Source organism: Takifugu flavidus, chromosome 7, assembly GCF_003711565.1.
Source record: "Takifugu flavidus isolate HTHZ2018 chromosome 7, ASM371156v2, whole genome shotgun sequence".
Classification (NCBI taxonomy): Eukaryota; Metazoa; Chordata; class Actinopteri; order Tetraodontiformes; family Tetraodontidae; genus Takifugu; species Takifugu flavidus.
Window position 1 is genome coordinate 15,264,663 of NC_079526.1, and position 10,198 is coordinate 15,274,860.

Genomic DNA, 10,198 nt, shown 5'->3' on the forward strand with positions numbered 1-10,198 from the left:
TCCAATAAAAGCAGAGCATCTGATTGGATGATGCCCCTCTCCCCCCTAAAAAAAAGCGCCTTATCATCAAAAACGGAAACTGTCCCTTCTGCCTTGGCCCTCCTAAGTACTGTAATTCTATTAATTTCTCTATCAAGCATTAGACACCTCCATTACCATATTAATGAGTAATGTTCGTGAAGAAGCTCTCCATCACGTCTGGTGGAATCGGGACGACCCGGTGGATTTGCCGTCCCCCTGTCAGCGATGAGCCAAGCCGTGCGGCTAATTTACACTTTAAGCACAGTCTCATTACAGGACCTCCGAGAGCCTCGCATTCATTTTAGCTCCGGTGACAGTGGGCACGGCGCCTCACGTGCCAGGTGCCATTTTTGGCTGCCGTTCTTCACGTCCTAATGCCACCAGCGTTCGGTTGGGAAAGGAGCCGATGTCGGCCAAGGAGTCATCCCTGAATCGGAGCGATAACCTTTTTCACGGGGCTGTCGGGTTCCACTCGGTTGCTTGTTTCATTTCAGACAGCAGCGAGCTCAGATATGCAGGATGGCGCAGTTTGACTGGAGTGAATGTCAGACTCCTGTAAACTCATCTACACTAACGCGCGAGCTGAACCCCATTAGAATCTGACCTACGCTATCTCCAATATCCCTCAGGCTGCCGGCTGATTGTCAGGGAACTCTCTTCTGCTGAGCTTGTGAGATGAATTTAGGCCCCTTCAACCAGTGGCCAATCCATTTGGGTTCCATTTCAATGTATGTAATTTCCTCGGCATGCCATTAGACCTGCAGTTATCTGTTCTATATTTTAAAAGCCTGGATTATTTGGCGTTTGGGATGAACGTGCCTCATACTTTATTCAGATTACCTCCAGCTACATTTTATATAATGCTGCACCACAGGTTCAGTAATGGAACACAAGTCCATTCAGGCTGTACCATACTGTTCATTATGGGATGGGCTCTTCACCTCATATCTGGGACAAAAAGGTTTATCGGAGAGAAGTTCTTGTTTTAATTTGCTGGGAATTCATATTATCTCAGCCCGTTCCCACATGCACCATAGCGGTGTACTTATTATACCATAAACAAGGCTTCCTGTAATAGTCTGCACAAGGCTTAATGGTGACCCTGATGAGCAGGGAGTCCAGATGATATTAGTAGCAGAGTTAAATAGGCGATATAACCTTGTGTTTTAGCTGGAAGAAGCAGCGCTAATGTTGCGATAGTGATCATTGTTTCATTAAGATAGTTATCCTGCTTTGGCAGATTCGGTGCTTCTGTCTTTCTGTTAATTCACTTGGATTCTGGGTTTGATAGAGCAAATGTGTGTGTCTGTGTGTGGGTGGGTGTGTGTGGGGGTTGGAAGCTGCTTTGTGTGACTCTGAGGAGATGCTGAATACTTCCTCAGTCTTCTGGACAAACATGCAGGCTCCCATGGTAGGACCGGTGGTCAGGGGGCTTCAGCCGAGCCTAATGTTAAAATGGGAAATGGAAATTAGAGTCGAGCTGTCGGAAAGCTCATCCCACAGTCGTAACAATGTCGGCAGAGAAGCTCACAAACAAGAGAGGATCAATGACAGCCCTTTGGTTAGCTCCCCAACTACCCCTGTTTAGCTGGGCTAATTAAAGACAGAGCGGAGGCAATGGCCGTCTAAATACTTGCCCTTCCTGTTAACATTAGCACGCCGCCTTTAACAAAACTGGAAGGAACATTTAACCCTCCCCAAAGATGCATTTCTGCTCCTGCCAGTGAGGAAAATTCACAGACCTAAGTGGTCGGATACGGATGTGGCAACATGCCTGCGTGCTTCACATATACAGGCGCAGAAGGAGCCCATCGCAGAGAGCCAATGAGCACGAAGCTCGGAGATTTATCAGAAATGATACAGAGGAGTGAAGGGGTGGGGTGGGGGGGTTCTCTATTACCCATCTATCACTCATGATGTATTGAAGACAAGCTACCAGCAACAAGCTCCCGCTGAGAGGCCGACCTCATTGATGAAAGCACAAACTCCCCCACGGCCGTCACAGCGTGCACGGAGCCCGTCCCATAAACCTCCATAAACCAGCCAGTGTCTCAGTACGTGGGCTGCCGGGCGCACGCACGGCTGCGCTGATGTGATATTTGTCTCCAGACACGGACGGAGGAATCGGCCGTGGCCTGACATCGGCCCCGGGAGGTGACGTCGTCTCAGAGCGGTCGGCTGACGCCTGTGTTTTCCCGTCCGGACGCCTGGTCGTCCAGCAGCCCGCAGATCAGCCTTCCTCGGAGGTTCGGAGGGCTTCCTGGACGATAGCGGCGGGTCCAAGACACTCTGTTCCCTCCATTGTTCATTTTTTTCCCCGCTTTCGTGGATCCGTACGGGAAAGTTTTACGCCGTCATGAATCATCCTGTCATTTTCCATCCCAGAAATCAGTCTATAAACTGGAGAAATGACTCATCAAACGGCACAAAGTCCCACAGAAATGTATTTGCATAATAATATCCTGGCAATAATAGTCTTTAAGAAGGACCCTGCAGCGCTTTGATTTCAAGCATTTTCATTTTTAATCTGCACAGAATCTCAAAATGTCATATTTAAAAAGTCAATTTGTATATTGCATCTTTCAATCCTACCCAGTCAGCAAATTGCGAGATTTAACATAATGTTTTCTGCATTTTGTAGATGCTAGCAGTTATTGTGCAGCCAGCAGATGCTCTTAGCTCCGTAAGTGCGACGCATCGTTTGTGGACGCGGGCCTGTTTCACACGCAGGCGTCTGCAACATCTCGTGACGTCGCTCCATCGTTCGCCGCGTGTCAACGCGCTTGTGCGGCAGTAAGGACGCGTTGGCGTCAAAGACTGCTGACACTTTGGTGAATCCAGTGATCAAGCTACAATTACCAGACATTAAAAGGGTTCGGTACCATTAGCTGCTCAGTCACCAGTGCTTTCACCGGCACAGATGGCCCCACATTTGGGTGTAACACATCATTTCAATGTCAATTAAAGAGATGATGAAAATGATAGTTATGGGATCTGCTTCTTCTCAGAGCTCCAAAGGGTCCTGGATCAGTGCGACAGAAAGCCAAGATCTCCAGTTGCTCATTTTTAAATGCTTTTTTTTTCCAGCTAGATGAGAGAAACTGAAAGACGTGTTTTGAAAAGGACAGATCCCAGTTCAGGCATGTGAAGTGACCCAGTCCACATTAGCCCTGTCACTATCTGTATTTGCCAGCTTGGGCTGATTGGTACACGGACCCTCTGCTGACAGAGATAATATAAGGCAGGAGTTAAGGCTCCTCCATGACAGCATGAAGGAAAGCACAGTCCAGGAGGGGGGAAAGTGCAGACGGGGAGAAAGCGCACGACTCAGCAAAAGGTGTTGTACCATTAAAATGAAATTTACAGCTGGATTCTGACAAATCCGTAAGCTCCGTGGCTGTGGGCAGACGTGGCTGGGCGTCTGAAGGACATTACAAATTGAGACCCGACTTCTCTGGGCTCCCACATCATTTATTACGCCGACCACTACACTTAAGTTGTCGGAGCAGTGATGGTTTTGGCACCGCGTTGTCCACAGTTAATTTATCAAAGGTGAGTTGGCCGCTGCTCCGTCCACGCCGGATCTCCCTCCGTCATTAGAGATGTCAGCTTTTAGTTTATTAGAAGCAGCTCGGGAGACGTGTTCTCCGAAGATCCCAGGAATCAATGACACGAGCCCCCCGGCCGGCTTTCTAGACATTGGCGACAATGTCGGCCTGTTTGGGTAAACGCTGGTTTCTGATCGTGTGTGTAGGTGATGGACCACATCTCACGTTTGCCTCTGGCTCTGGTCTGGCTGGGCTGCTTCCAGTCTATCACCAGGGAGACACAAATGGGTTGAAATCCTTCCATGAAAGCTTTATTCACCTCATTTCTTTCTTTATTTTGTTTAAGCAGATCAAGCCTGTCGGTTTTGAAACCTGATTGTGGGTAATTGGAGGTTCTGAGCACCGGTGGGGGCCACCGCTGCAGCCTCAGACGTGTTTTGGGGGCCTGTTTACCGAGGAGCAGAGCCGCCATCCGCCCGGCCCGAAATCCTTCCCGTGGCCTCGGTGTGGAATCAGAACCAATAACTGCTGGTGCCAAGTTCATTAATAGGATGTCAGCTCTTGGACCTCGGAGAGACCCACCACGCCAAGGAAAGATCATTATTTTCCCAAAGCTTCCGATGCAACACAGCTGATCTGGGGTCAGTGGGACCGAACCTGATGGGCCGGTCCATCTGCATTTGGACAGACTTTGGACTCGATGCACCTAAGCTAGGCGTCATTACATGTGGATTCGGAGAGACAACAGAATGTTCTGGTTTAATGACAGGTTCCGTAGCCCCCTCCCCCCCGCCGATGTCTCCCCAGCAGCCCTTCATCGCAGGACCCGAGCAATCGACAGCGAAGATAAGACGGTGGTTCTATTGGGTGCGAAACTTTATCTAATCCAGTTTTGAGGGTAGATAATTAAAGGTCAAAGGACTGAGCGTGCTAGTGCCTCCATTCATGTCGTTGCCCCGCGCTGATAAAACACCTCGTCACCCAATCATTTAATTGACTTTTCTTTACGCGCCGTATCGCACGAATGTGGAACGATCTACGATTGCGGGACGCAAGGTCACAGCTCATCTGGGCCGACTGTAAACACGAGCACTGCAGGAGGCGGCGGGGCTCACGGCGAACCCGGAGGCTTCCGGACGCCCCCCTCCTCCCATTTGTCCAGTCCGGCTCAACTCCTGATACGAAGAGGCAGGTCAAATTGAGAAGTATTGCCCTGAGTGTGGTAGCTGTGGTCGCTTAATGGCTATGAAATATGTAGGCATTTTCCTTCATGCTCGCCATCGATTCCTTCGGGGCTCCATCGATCATGGCGATAACCCGACCGTCACATACGTTACCGAGAGGCATCGCTCAGGAGGACCGGGAGGACACGAAGGGACACGAATCCATACATTAAAAAAAGGAAAAACAGCATTTACATGAAGCTTGTTTGGGTCGCCAGCGTTTGTCGTACCATCACTCAGCTGAGATGAGAAAAAGCAGCTTTTCTGTAATTGCAGAACCAGAACTGTCTGGTCTTTATCACTCTGTTCCTCTTTCCCTTTAGCTGTGACATACGTACGGAATATAAAAGCTTATCTAGAAAACTAAAATCAAATATAGCATAGCTACTCAATCCCAGGTAACTAGTCCTGTTAATAACTTGACTAGATTGTCTTATTTCAACTTTAATAGTGGTAATAAAGCTTCCATTTACATTCTCTGGCTCTATAAATAGGAACTTTTAATTGGGGTATCATGATTGGAGACATTTATTTCTGTATGACCAAACCAACAGAAAACCCAAAACTTACTACTTATTATCATTTACATTTGGGGCCTGTGTGTTTGAGAGGCTTCTGAGTCCCGGCAGAATTTGTCCCCATCGCCGCATCCCCATCTTCATCTTCATCACCATCTGTCCACCTACCTCTTAATAAAGAACGTGTGTAGAGAAATCCCATTTTTCCCCGGATTAGCATGTATATCCACACCCCTCTGACTGTCCTGTTCGCTGCTTTTCCCTTTAAAATCTCCTCATTTCATCCCCAAACTCAAAAGATATCTGCAGACAGCAACAAAAAGCTAGCGGGAGTGGAACAGAGCCAAATAATGGTCGCCGTGACAACGACCAAAACCAACACTTGCAGACGTGTTTCTAATTGTGTAAATCAGTAAATCGCAGCCTTCGCTGATCAAAGGACCATTGATACGAGCGATTGATCCACCAGGAGGACTTTGGCCCCGGCTCTGCTCACAGGTCCGGATCGCACCTGAGTTCAGCTTCTGCAGCAATTACGTGCAATGTGTTTTCATGCCCGTGCAACCCCCCCCCCCAGCTGAGAGTAAACCAGTTGCCATTGTGTGATTGCTTTGCTGTGGTGAAAGTTCCCCCTTGAGACCGACTCATAAAATATTCATGGGGCGTCTTCAGAAAGGCATCTTAAAGGCAGGACAGTGAATGTGTTGCAGGAGGGTTGTAGCGAACCACATGTAACTGCCCCCCCACCCCCACCCCCATCTTCCCCCCATCCCACACTGAGTTCAGGCTCAAGATGATCTTGACCCTAAATTATAAGTAAATGAAGAATAAAAAGCCTCATGAGACAGCAGACATTTAAAGCGATGAAAAATCGCAGGTCCAACATTTTGGCCTCACAGAATAAACTCATCTAGACTATTTCCAGACTCTATTAAATTGATAAATGTGTAGTTTCTGCATAAATCATGCAGACGACTGTAAACGAGGCACAGTTGTCTTTGTTTCCTCACGGTCATAAATCACTTCAGAGGTCCAGTGTGCAATTTGGTGGCAACTTTCAGGTAGAATACAGATTACAAGAATTGAATACCTGTCTTCAGCCCCCTCCACACACACACACACACACACACACACACACACACACACATGCAGGAGCTGTCAAGAAACAAAATGGATTGCTTTTTTCTCACGACTGAGGCCTTTACAGTCGAGGAGTTTATTCTTGTCTACGTTTAACCAAAATTAGATCAGAAGATTTACAATCTTCAAGATGCAAAAGTGAAATTATTGCTAAGTAATAACTTATTTATGACTTTAATATAAAATTATCGGCCACCCATCGCTGCCTAAACAGAGTTTAGGTCCTATCCTGCCAGTAAAACATGATCACGTGCAAATGCAGCGAGCCCTTTCTGTGTGTGTGTGTGTGTGTGTGTGTGTGTGTGTGTCTCTGCTGCAGCCTTCACAGGACAAACTTGTAGGATTGATGGGAAAAAGCTGCATTAACTTTAACATAATGGCAGGGTTTCAACAGCTCAATCTGTAGAAATGTCATTTCCACTCTAACATTTCTTTTAGTTTCTCTCTGGAGCCCTGATTATTACGGTGGGGGCTGCGTGAACTTTCTGCGTCCCAGCAGGTGCCATCATTAACCTGGACTCCTACTCAGAGCCTCCAGCCCTTAACTGTCCTTAAACTGCCATGCACAAGTGGGAGGAAATTAGCAAATGTCAATCACTGGCTGACGCCTCTACAGAGCAGTCAGTTGGAGTGAAAAGGGCCTGGGGGGGGGAGCTGGGGGAGCCGTTCCTTTACATTGTCATTCGGAATATCAACTCACCGGAAATGTTCCTTCTCCTCACAGTGCTGAAATCTTGCCCACAGTGTCCTGTCCTCTGTCACCTTGTGTGCTGTTGAATGACAGGAAGTGGAAATTAGGTAGGACTCAATTACGTGGCAGCAGGAAGCAGCGACCGCTGTGCAGCGACTGCTTTAGGACGGAGATGATACACTCTCAAAATAGAGAAGCATCCTCATCTCATTGAGTTATTTATTCATACGATGCTGATGCCCCAGAGGTTAATGGTGCCGCTGCTGTGGAACGACCTGCAGCACAGCTGGACGCCAGCCTGAAGAAGCCTAAAGATGCTATTAATAAGAGCAGCTTGGTTTCCAGGCTAACCTGGACCTGATGTGGACACCTCCACCAAACCTGCTTTATTGGTGCTGCAGACAAAACGAAATAAGAATGCGTGTAACAGGATTTATGTTGTAGCTCGCTGTGGTAAGTGGTAAATTGCTCCTGCGGACGGTGATAAATCTCCAAATGTAGAAGTTATGACCTCCTAAATGTTGAATTTGGTTTATGCACCATTTCATTATATTATATTGGATTTATAATAATTTGGGGACAGTTATTTGGTCCCACACGCGCTGTTGGGCCGTCTAAGAGCATCAGAACGGACCATCGTTGGACGACCAGCCGTTGGTGCTGGTCTGGTCCGTGACTGGAGGACGCCACATTTGAAAACACAGATGCTCTCAGAAGATGCCAGTGCTGCCTGTTATTTGCTCTGTGGCGTGCACGTGCTGATCGTGCACGCCCCCTATGACCCCCCCCCCCTATGACCCCCCATGACCTCCCTCCTCCGTTAGTGGACTCTCAGCTGTTCAGAGCTCATGGTAAAAGTAGTTATGGACGGTAAAAACAACACAAACTGCCTAAATTTGGAAGTTCTGTCCCTTTACTACTGCGACCGTTTACATCATTAGCTGCACATCTTGTCCCTGAAGCTTCCATTTCTATTTGAGCAGAAAAACCCAAAACAGAAGGAGGGGGTGGACCAGAGAGGTTCTATTGCTGCTGGCGTCCCTCCAGAGGGGACCTTCAGTGTCCTCTGTGGCAGGAGCAACATCTACTGCTGCTCATAACAGCTGACGTCCCACTGGGGGAGAATGTGCTCTCTGTTGAGGGCAGTTATCTGGGGGGGGGGGGGGGGGGTCGGTCCGGGGGCTTGACACAACCACAACCTGTGGCTGCACAGGTGTGTTTGCTGAGCAGGGCAGAAGACGCCTCAGGCTGGAGGTCTGAGTGGATCAGGTTGCTCGAATCAGGATTTGTTCATTTTAGTTTTCTTAACGTACCTCCTACATTAATTAGCGTGTCCCCAGGGGTCCACGTATGGACCCCCGGGGGTCCATGTTTCTGAGTTGCTGTTTTAAAGGAAATGTTGGTGTTTGTACCTTTAAATGCATGCGCACCAACAGGTCTGGAAGCCGTGAGAGCAGCCCGACCGCCCCCGTGGGACAAACGGTGGAGAAATCTGATAGCGCGCTGCAGCCGTTGAGGTTTTGTTTTCAGTGACTTTCATTCACCGTCCGTCAATAAAATATCTGCACAGCTCGAGACGCAAAATTGCATTGTGCTGCGTGATTGTTACTGACACATGGCCTCGCGCTGCCTTTGCTCTGACTTTGACAAGTCATGTTTACAGGGACTCGGGGCCACCGAGTGAAAATGCCATCTGCATTATTTACCCCATCCATCACCAGCACAGAGCTGCCAGAAACTTTGGGCTTTTTTGTATGTTGTTGCTAAAGCAGATGGAATGTAGACGTCCCGCGATGTTACGTGAGTCAACACATGAAGCCCCCCCCCCCCAGTCTGATGAACTGGAATAGTGCATATTTTAACGTGGGTACAACCTGCTGAACTACAACTGCTGCATCCTTCTTTTGGTTTTCCCTGTTTTTTCCATTTGTCAGAAGGACGAAACCTCCTCCGCCGTCCTGAGGAGCTCCGTTAGCCTCCCATTCATTACCTGACCAGGTAAATAAAAGCCCCTCTGTGCCGCGGTGCACGAAACACACGTGTAAAAATGCAGATATTTCGACTGGTCCACATCCTGATGGTCAGTTCCCCCTTTGTTTTCCAGTGGCCGGGACCAAAGGAGCCGGCAGAACTGTAATATCTCAGGGTTGTTTTGCACCAGCGAAGGTTTACGAGCTCTAACTGCAACAACGGAGCAGTAAAAACGCTGCTCAGTATCTTTAGAGGTGAGCAGTGGGAGGCAGCGTGCTGTATCTTTCCCAGCCGCCGTGCAAATCTTAAACAATGACAGAAAACCCTTGATTAAGCTGGGGCCTCTGAGGGGGGGCTGGATTGGGAAGCCAGAGCGTGAGATCATTTGCATTGATTATGTCACACTCTCCTTACAGCCAGCCAAGCCCCAGAATTAACATCAGTTCCGGAACTCTAATCATTTTTAACCGCCCTGCTGAAATGAAGGCCGCAGTGATCGATACGGCTTCGACTTGCTCTATGTGGGGGTCGTTTCCATTCTTATCTCCTCCTCTAACTGCATTGACAGACACATTTAAGTGTGGGGGGGGCACCATCTACCCACCAGGAACAGAGCAGATAAACTCTGCAGCCTCGTGCACGTGTCTCCAGCCCTGTTGGCGAATGTTCTCTCAGTAGGAACCAGGAACGGCCACCTTTGCTTCGATCTCCAGGGTGGCTCGGTCTTACTAACGATGACACTCGCCTCGCGCTTTTTCCAGCAGATATTTAAAATGCTAAAACTCCCAACAGGCGCCTGAACTGGCACCAACGCCAGTTTGGCTCCGTTCACCAGGACCAGCCTGGAACATCCCTCTGGACCGTTGGGAAACACGCTTCCAGCAGCGCTGTAGGACCCAACACAACGTTGTTTTTCAATGCTGCCACCAACCTTTAATTCTAATCAACCTTAGGACTTCAATTAGTCGGGAATCACATAATTGGTAAACAAAGACCAACTTTATTCTGCCTTCGTTGGGGCTCCGCCACTGTTTGTCCCCAGGTAATCAGTAACCTTTGCCTAATGATAAAATCAGCCTCTAAAGG